Genomic DNA, 10,373 nt, shown 5'->3' on the forward strand with positions numbered 1-10,373 from the left:
GCTGATGGAAAAGAGCTTCTTTGCCATCCGCTAGCTGACGGCAAAGAGCTGGCGGATGGCAAAGTAGCTGATTCCAGTAGTGGACCCTTCCGGTGGTCCCGGTACAATACCGATGACCCCCGAAACCTTCCCGATGGCCGAAACTGGACTTTCTATATATAAATCTTTACCTCCGGACCATTCCGGAACTCCTCGTGACGTCCGGCATCTCATCCGGGACTCCGAAAAACTTTCGGGTTACTACATACTAATATCTCTACAACCCTAGCGTCACCGAACCTTAAGTGTGTAGACCCTACGGGTTCGGGAGACATGCAGACATGACCGAGACGCCTCTCCGGTCAATAACCAACAGCGGGATCTGGATACCCATGTTGGCTCCCACATGCTCCACGATGATCTCATCGGATGAACCATGATGTCGAGGATTCAATCAATCCGTATACAATTCCCTTTGTCAATCGGTACGTTACTTGCCCGAGACTCGATCGTCGGTATCCCAATACCTCGTTCAATCTCGTTACCGGCTAGTCACTTTACTCGTGTCGTAATGCATGATCCCATGATCAACCACTTGGTCACATTGAGCTCATTATGATGATGCATTACCGAGTGGGCCCAGAGATACCTCTCCGTCACACGGAGTGACAAATCCCAGTCTTGATTCGTGTCAACCCAACAGATATGTTCGGAGATACCTGTAGTGTACCTTTATAGTCACCCAGTTACGCTGTGACGTTTGGCACACCCAAAGCACTCCTACGGTATCCGGGAGTTTCACAATATCATGGTCTAAGGAAATGATACTTGACATTGGGAAAAGCTACAGCAAACGAACTACACGATCTTTGAGCTATGCTTAGGATTGGGTCTTGTCCATCACATCATTCTCCTAATGATGTGATCCCGTTATCAATGACATCCAATGTCCATAGTCAGGAAACCATGACTATGTTTTGATCAACAAGCTAGTCAACTAGAGGCTCACTAGGGACGCGTTGTGGTCTATGTATTCACACATGTGTTACAATTTCTGGATAACACAATTATAGCATGAACAATAGACAATTATCATGAACAAAGAAATATAATAATAAACATTTTATTATTGCCTCTAGGGCATATTTCCAACAGAATAAACACCTAACTACCTCTGTATTCAAAATGTTTTTCCAAAGTGTTCCATACGAATGATTTTTAATATTTGTGTGTGCACTGGTTTTTTAGAACATTGTGCACTGCTTTTAGGAGCATTCTGTAATTGTTGTCCTTGCATTTCGACGCTGCACCCACAAAGGTACTAGTGCATTGCATGCTCGTCATTTTTGTGGGTTGCTATGTGTACCTGCTATGTGTATTGCGCTAATCGTATAGTATCTGTACTGTGTTTATATTTTTCAGTTCACGCCAATATATTCTAATAATAGAAAACTGCAACATTACACTGGAAATAAACTTGTTCAGAAGATATGTAAATTGGAAGCAAAATTACAAGGTTATTTGTACTGTGTTTATATTTTTTAGTTCACGCCAATATATTCTAATAATAGAAAACTGCAACATTACACTGTAAATAAACTTGTTCAGAAGATATGTAAATTGGAAGCAAAATTACAAGGTTATCTGTACTGTGTTTATATTTTTCAATTCACGCCAATATATTCTAATAATAGAAAACTACAACATTGCACTAGAAATAAACTTGTTCAGTAGATATGTAACTGTAAGCAAACTACAAGGTTAACTGCGACACAAGAAAATCTAAATTTAGAACAAGCAAACGGCAGTCTTGAGAGAAAGCAAATGTAACGGGAAATCTAGAATGGCATGAGCAATCTTCTAGTTACTTTTCTTGGCCGGGGCCACCTGCTTCAGTAGTCGTAGTCGCCCCAGCACCTTGCGCGCTTCTGATACGTCCATTTTGCATCATGCTTTTATATCGATATTTATTGCATTATGGACTGTTATTTCACTTTATGTCACAATACTTATGGCTATTCTCTCTTATTTTACAAGGTTTACATAAGGAGGGAGAATGCCGGCAGCTGGAATTCTGGGCTAGAAAAGGAGAAAATATTAGAGAACTATTATGCGCAGCTCCAAAAGTCTTGAAACTCCACGGAACGTCTTAAAATAAATAAAGAAAAATCCTCGCCAAAGATGAAGACCAGGGGGCCCACACCCTGCTCACGAGGGTGGGGGCGCCCCCCCTAGGGCGCGCCCCCTACCTCGTGGGGCCCCTGGTGGCTTTCCGACGTCCATCTTCTCCTATATGAAGTCTTTCGATGAGAAAAAAACAAAGGGGAACTTTTCGGGACGAGACTCCGCCGCCACGAGGCGGAACCTTGGCAGATCCAATCTAGAGCTCCGGCAGAGCTGTTCTGCCGGGGATACTTCCCTCCGAGAGGGGGAAATCAGCACCATCGTCATCACCAATGCTCCTCTCATCGGGAGAGGGCAATCTCCATCAACATATTCACCAGCACCATCTCATCTCCAAACCCTAGTTTATCTCTTGTATCCAATTCTTGTCTCAAAGTCCGGGATTGGTGCTAGTAGGTTGCTAGTAGTGTTGATTACTCCTTGTAGTTGATGCTAATTGGTTTATCTGGTGGAAGATCATATGTTCAGATCCTATATGCATATTATTACCCCTCTGATTATGAACATGAATATGCTTTGTGAATAATTACGTTCGTTCCTGAGGACAAGGGAGAAGTCTTGCTATTAGTAGTCATGTGAATTTGGTATTCGTTTGATATTTTGATAAGATGTATGTTTTCTAGCCTCTAGTGGTGTTATGTGAACGTCGACTACATAACACTTCACCATTATTTGGGCCTAGAGGAAGGCATTGGGAAGTAATAAGTAGATGATGGGTTGCTAGAGTGACAGAAGCTTAAACCCTAGTTTATGCGTTGCTTCGTAAGGGGCTGATTTGGATCCATATGTTTCATGCTATGGTTAGGTTTACCTTAATACTTTTGTTGTAGTTGCGGATGCTTGCAATAGAGGTTAATCATAAGTGGGATGCTTGTTCAAGTAAGAACAGCACCCAAGCACCGGTCCACCCACATATCAAATTATCAAAGTATCGAACGCGAATCATAGGAACGTGATGAAAACTAGCTTGATGATATTCCCATGTGTCCTCGGGATCGCTTTTACTATTATAAGAGCTTGTTCCGGCTTGTCCTTTGCTACAAAAGGATTGGGACACCTTGCTGCACTTTATTTACTTTTGTTACTTCTTGCTCGTTACAATCTATCTTATCACAAAACTATCTATTACCACTTATTTCAGTACTTGCAGAGAATACCTTGCTGAAAACCGCTTATCATTTCCTTCTGCTCCTCGTTGGGTTCGACACTCTTACTTATCGATAGGCCTACGATAGATGCCCTATACTTGTGGGTCATCATCTTCCTGGTCTGCTCCTTCTCGAGTTTTGCCCGGCGGAGGCCTTCTTGGATGATGGTGAGACGGCTCCATATCTCGTGCGCAGCATAAGCATCTTTTGCCGCGTACTCGATGTGCCTCATGGATAGGGGCATGCGCGCCCAGCGCTGGTGCTCTGCGTTGGTGAGCTTCTTCTTCATGTTGTTGTAGTAGTCGTGGACAATGATGCCTGAGACATCCCCAAGGGAGTCTAGACGCTTGGTAGCTGTAGGCACCCTCCATTCCTTCTGGATGTCGACGAAGTGGGCGATCTCTAGTCCGATGCGCCCGAGCATCTCTATGTCGCCGTCGATGGATAAGCCAACAAACGTGTATCTGGGGTCGGCGAGGAAGTTGTCGAACCTGGTGCAGTTCTTGTCGGCGGCGCTCAGTTGGAAGAGCAACACCGGATGATCGTTGTCGACGGATAGCTGGATGAGGGCTGGTTTCTGATCTTCGCCAACGTCGTTGGTGTACTCCACATCAACTCCGACGATCTTGTGGCACTCGAATTCGAGGTGTCACTCGTACTGCTCGATGGTGGTCGCTGCCTTGTGTAAGTCGTTGGTGTGGATCACGTGAAACTTGGTGTTGTCGTGGGCCTGCACCTCCTTGAATTCCTTGATGAATCCCATGGCCTGGAGCAGTTGGTCCTTCTGCAACCTGGTTTTTCATGGGGAACAATCAGTGGGAGCGCAATGGCGATTTCTGTTGTTTGTGTGTAAGAAGGCCGCGGCGGAAGTCTAAATTTAAGGGCAGGGAAGCGGCAAAGGAGTGCACGATGTCACTGTCGATGCGGTTGTGCACATCATGGGTTCTGGATCGTGGTTTCATCTCCCTGGTGGAGCGGTTGTGCACATCCTGAGTTTTTGATCGTGGTTTTTCTTTATAAAAATTAAAAATAAAATCAGCAGTTATGTTTTTAGCAACCGTCGTATCTCCAGCAAGTCGGGGAGATGCTCGTTGTCTTGCGTAGTTTGCTGTCAAATGTTAACTTTTACAATTTATCTCGTGAGGCATGCAGGGGCAGTATGTAGAGGCACAAGTCTCTGACCAAGAGAAGCATGCTTGAAGTGGCTGGTTTAACTATCAGACACACGGGCGTGGTACATTCATTGGGAGTGGCAACTGTTTTCAATGATACATTCGCTGGTAGGAGCAGTGATGTGTTTCTTCAGAGGTACTATTGCAGCTGACGCTACGAGATGGACAGAAAGAACCAGAAGCAACGACAGGCATGGATATGTAGCTGCAAAAAGCACTTATACAACAAGAGCTAAGAGTAGAGGCATAGATACGATGCTACGTCAGGCACGGAAATGAAGTTACGTGGTTCACGGACGTCAATTCGTGCTATGCTGCGACGTGAGGCACGGGCACGAACAAAAAGCCGTGCACTCAACTACATGCGCAAAAAGCCACAGATGTGTCCTGAGAAGCACCAGCCTCCATGGTTTTGCCGCAAGGTGTGATTCGACATTTATCCAGGGCATTCCGGGTTTTACAAGTGTGGGAATAATCGTTTTACACTTATATGTTCTGTGGTAGAGGCACAACAATTACTCTTGTGACGAAAGAATGAACGTCGAATACGTCTGACGTGAGGATTGACAATAGGCATCCATTTACTGTTTTTCCAGAATGTTTTTCAATTAACTTTGAGAGGCATGAATGTGACGAACGGAACAGGCACGGTCATGTCTGAAATAGTGGCAAGGTGGTCCCTAATGTGTCCTGAATGTATCACCTGTAATGTTGCACTCTTACAAGCACCGTCGTTATTCTTGCAGAGGCACGGACATGAGAGTCATGAATGTGTCAACTCAACAGGCACGGTGATGTCTGAAATAGTTGCAAGTACGAGATGGGCAGAAACAACAAGAAGAAATGAGGGGCATAGGCATGCAGCTATGAAACGCACTTATACAGCGAGTAGCATAGCTGGAGGCACAGGAATGATGCTACGTGAGGCACGGACATGAACCTATGTGAAGGCATGGATGTTTAAGGTGACTGGGGCATATGGTAAGGCGCTAGGTTTTTAGGAGAAGTGATGTGCGGTTGACAGAGGTGTATGCTTGAGCTCATCGCAACAAACTACTTGGCATGACGCTATTCTGCGGAGCACCATAGTGAAAAATATGTATACTACTGTCGTGCGGAGCTAGCAAAGTCACTAAACTATTCTGAAACATACTTCACCACAGCCATTCATCCTCCATTATTATTCAGCGAATCCCTTTATTATTATTAGAGATAAATAAACTAACCCACGTAAGTGTTTCACCTTCTTTGACAGGGAATTTTCACCACCGTCCTCTTGGACGTAATTATATGCTCAGTTACATACCATGACATAACTAAATAACAAAACTGATGTGTACAGGCTGTTCAAAAAACAGACATAAATTACTGAACTAGGAAGTATAGCCACCGGCAATGCTCTATCAGGAAAGGTCGTTGATTATCATCTGCAGCAGCTTCATGTTTCCCAATGTTGGCCACCGCTTTTCAATTGTGACAAGAACAATTGAACCAACCTTTAGCTGAGCTTCCCGGGAAAAATCTGAAAACCGGTCACCTCCATTCTGTCGTCAGCTCGTATGGAGTATGTTGTGCTCATGTCTATTGCATCATACATCTCTGTTAGGCTGATACCACCGTTTTGAGGTAGATATCCCAGGTTCATCTTTAGAAGCCTCACAACGGCAGACGGGATTCTCTGCAGATTGTACTGATATTAGTAGATAAAATCAATGTACAAGGACATAAAACATCGAAAATAGCAAACAAAACCATGGCAGTGGATCAAAACAAATATTAAATGACTAACCAAACGACCATTTATGACATTGGTGACATTTAGACGCTGTACAAAGGGTATGGTGGGGAAGTCGTCAGACTCAAACACATGGTATATCATCTGTCCTAACTGTTTGTATGAGATGTTAACGCCTCGACCGAACACTATTTTCCCAATGTACTCCCTCTCCAAGTCATTTAGAAAATCAGGAGCTGCATGGAACAAAATAACTCATTTTCAAACAAATTTGTTTAAACAGATGAAATTGGTATTTAAGTTTAAAATGAATGGTTAAATTCAATGCATGTGATCAAGTTGGGATGATAATCAACAGAATTGCATAAAATGTTTTCAAAATAACTTTGACTGTAAGTATGTCATTAATTTAGTGGACAGGGGTAGGAGTACCAAATTACGCTGATAAACGTAGTTGATAAAACAGGATGAAAGTTTGTGCACTTACCTAGTGATGGTTTGGGGAGGGGCCTGTGACCTCCTCGGGAATCACTGAGTCTCAGATCTATCTCAATGGATAGACTCCCAGTATCCAGGTTTATGATGATTAGATCTCGATAATGAAGATCGTAGTCACTAATTAACTTTTCCCAGCCAGGTCCATGAATTTTAGACCGGTTAGGTTCATCGGTGATGTAGATCTCGTATGACAGATCCTCATTGGTAATCAGTACTGGATTTCTTTGTTTTCCTTCTTCTTGAAATGCTTCCTCTTTCCACCGATAGATTGAAGAAGTGACTTGCTGCCTGCAGTAGCATGGCACATACTGCGCAGGAAAAAAAATCTTACCAGGCATGTATAACCAAGACAGATAGCGCTTATCATATATGTGCCAATTGTTTTCAACAGGTTGCTATTTGATAAAACAAGGTACATCAAAAATTGAAAACATATCATTAAATTCTTAAATGTAGGCATTCCATTCAAACTATATGGTAGAAACTTTTATTTCCTTCATCAGAAAGATACACTAGTTGGTAGTAACTGATGGGCAGCATGGGGTGGCAAACATTTCTCCTTACCAGGCATGTCTTGAAGCATCGAGGAAGATGCACTATTATCGCGCTGTGAAGAACGCCTGACTCCAGTCCAGAGCAACCGAAGTTGGTACATATATCACAGCACATGGTTTCCCCTGTAATACGTTGCAAAAAAATGTTTATATGAAATTCTCAACACAAGGAAAATTTCATTATCTTGAAAAACTATTCGGCTAAACCGGCATTTCTACATAAATAGTTGTTCACAAGCAATTTCCTAAAAAGGATTTCTGCTGCTTGGTTTTAAAAGTAGCTTTAGCAAATGTATATTTCAAGACACGACAGGCAAAAAGGACAAACAATAGTCTATCCTCAGGCGTCTCAAAGGAGTGTTTGTAACATTAAAATTATATGTAAATTGGTCGGAGCTGCACCCAGCAACAACGTCATCCACGACCATACGCCACCGTCGCCGACGCCAACCACCGGAACATGTGTGGCTAGGTGGTAGTTGAAACGGGTGATCTATCAACGTTAACCTTGCCTCCAGCGTATAGTACCCCAAACGCTATCTTCAAGCACAGACTTCGACTCCCAGTCAACAGCACCCCAAACGCCGACCTCCAGCACCCTGTGGCCGGTTAAGCAATAGAGCTCAACGTCTGGCCACTCGCTTGGACTTCCGGCCACCGCCGTTGTTTGTAAGACCTAACGGGCTTCAATTTAAACTACCAACCTCCCTCGACGAAGTTCATCGCTCACCTGTGACTTGGACGCCGCAGGTCGCTGCAGCTAGTAGCGTTCTCAAGCACAAACGCCGAGTTCAAATCAACTCCGCCCTTAAGAGGCACGGGTCCTGTACAGGTTCGCCCTCGTAATGCGTTGATTTGGTCTAGATCACAACAAATTTCCAAGCAATTCCTAGCATAACAGCGCAGATGCATCGCTTTCAATCACGGAGAGACGAAACCAACAGAGAGGAAAACTGATCGTAGCTAAAAATTCACATAGAAATTAAGAAAAATGGACTAACCCTGGATCTAGAGGGAGAATCAAGAGAGAAGAGACGATGAACGCTACAGCGGGTGAGTGGGAGGGGGCGGTCTGGGTTGGCACAAAGCAGAGCAGACAGTTATAATACGCGCCTGCTCATTGGCATGGGGCTATAGGCTTATTATAGGAGCATAGAGGCACGCACGGACGACCCCAACACGCACAGACTTACATGCATATAAGGCACGGTTTTGTTTCTGTTTTCGAAATTTTCTCAGTGGGGCGTTCACTGAGACAGGTTGTGCACGTCCATGACGCACGACCATGCTTCTGTTTTCCGGAGTATTTTTCCCTAGTATGGTCTCTCCGAGAGACAAGGACATGAAGCCACGGTGTGCATCGTCCTGTAAGGATAAGAATGAGACGCACGGAAAGGCCTCTGTGTTCTAAATGTACGTGCGGACGACGCACAGACATCTTTTGTGTTCTCCTAGTTGTTTTTGCATGACATGGCCATTCCTAGTTGTGTTCTCCTAGTTGATTTCGCATGACACAGCCATTGCTAGTCGTGTTCTCCTAGTTGTTTTCGCATGACACGGCCATTCCTAGTTGTTTTCGATGACACGGCCACTCCGAGGGACAGTGGAGTGAAGCCACGCTGCGCATGGTTATCCAAGGAGAAAATGCAGTGAAGTGCCTCAGTTTTCGTAACACTTTAAGTTACTTGTTCACTGAGAGAGGCATGGGTGTATGTTTAAATGACGCAAAAGACCGTGCTACTATTTTCCGAAATGTTCATTTCTGACACGGTCTCTCGGAGGGACACGATGTCTGCAATTAAAAGGGGCACGTAATCTTTCGCTTTGACGAATTCTTCGGATGCATCAGTTTTGTTCAATATGATAATGAGAAATGGAAACCCAGCATCTAAAAAGTGATTAGAGGTTCGTTGCTGACCTTAAGTCATTATCACAGCATTCCAAATGTTTTCAGAGATGTGTTCACACGGACGTATGATTTTCACAACCTCTTGATGCACGTTCGTTTCCCGTGGGGTGCACGAGACGTCCTTCGGAGAGGCGCGTTTGGAGCAGTTGCAGGTTTGCAGTGGACGCATGTTGCTTTTAAAAGACAGAATTTCATGCCAAGCAACTGAGATAAACAAGAGGATACTAGTTTGATTTTTGAGCATATGTGTGAGCTGATTTCTTTTATAATAGGGTCCAGAAACATATGATCAATATTGAAAACAGAAAGCATGTACATAATTGCTTGACCATGTTTACACAATGCACTCATTCAATATAGCATGTACATCTCTTCAGACGTATTTTTTAGCATCCACAGTTGAATGGATCTGGCAAATCCAGATATTCAACAACTGTGTTTTTAAGTCCATGTGCATGTGCTCGCAAGTTGTTGTTAATTTAAGCTCTGCGCAATTAGAAGCCCTTTTGTCCATCTGCAGTACCTCTTCTTGCCGTTTGTAAAATTCATGAGTGAAATCTCTGCGCAGGCCAAACTTAAGCCTGATGGTCAGTAGCATCCTAGCATTGAGAATAAAGAATGTTACAAATTCAGTGTTTGCATCTGTGACATCATAGTCTTCCAGCGTTAATGTCCTCAAACAAATGTCGTGATTATTGAGAAACACCCGCTGCTTTTGGCGCCATTCATTTGTTATACCACTTTGATCCCATCCTCCTCCCTAAACTCACGAGAAGAACAAAGTTAAGAGTTAGTGCCAGTATATTATGCATATTTTGCATGGGCTTTCAACGTGTGTGAAATCATCACCTCGATAAACAAGTTTTGCAAGCATTGAAAGAATCGCAGCAAGTCAACAATCTCATCCAGATTAAAGCATGTCTGTGAGATAAACAAGGTCTTGACGGAATACAGCACCGCGTGTAGGCTACTTATGCAGAGACCCTTCATTGAGCACATAATGTTATATTATTAGCTCGTGGATGTGAATCTCAAGTGCTTTTGAATAACGCAGGTCAAAGTAACGTGTAGAGGAAGTACCTGAATAACTGTAGTCCCAATGACGATATTTGTTTCGTTGGGTAATTCAGAAATTTTTCCCAGTGTGTCCAACACAGGTGTGGACAAAACTGTTATCTGTAGTTGTGCATCTAC

General features: G+C 43.6%; 1 pseudogene; it reads right to left on the reverse strand.

Moving 5' to 3' along the window:
• Window positions 1-1,871: 1,871 nt before the first annotated feature.
• On the reverse strand, window positions 1,872-4,074 carry LOC125526025 (uncharacterized; annotated as a pseudogene).
• Window positions 4,075-10,373: the final 6,299 nt, after the last annotated feature.

This window comes from Triticum urartu, chromosome 7A (assembly GCF_056163025.1).
Source record: "Triticum urartu cultivar PI428250 chromosome 7A, HENAU_Tu73, whole genome shotgun sequence".
Lineage (NCBI taxonomy): Eukaryota > Viridiplantae > Streptophyta > Magnoliopsida > Poales > Poaceae > Triticum > Triticum urartu.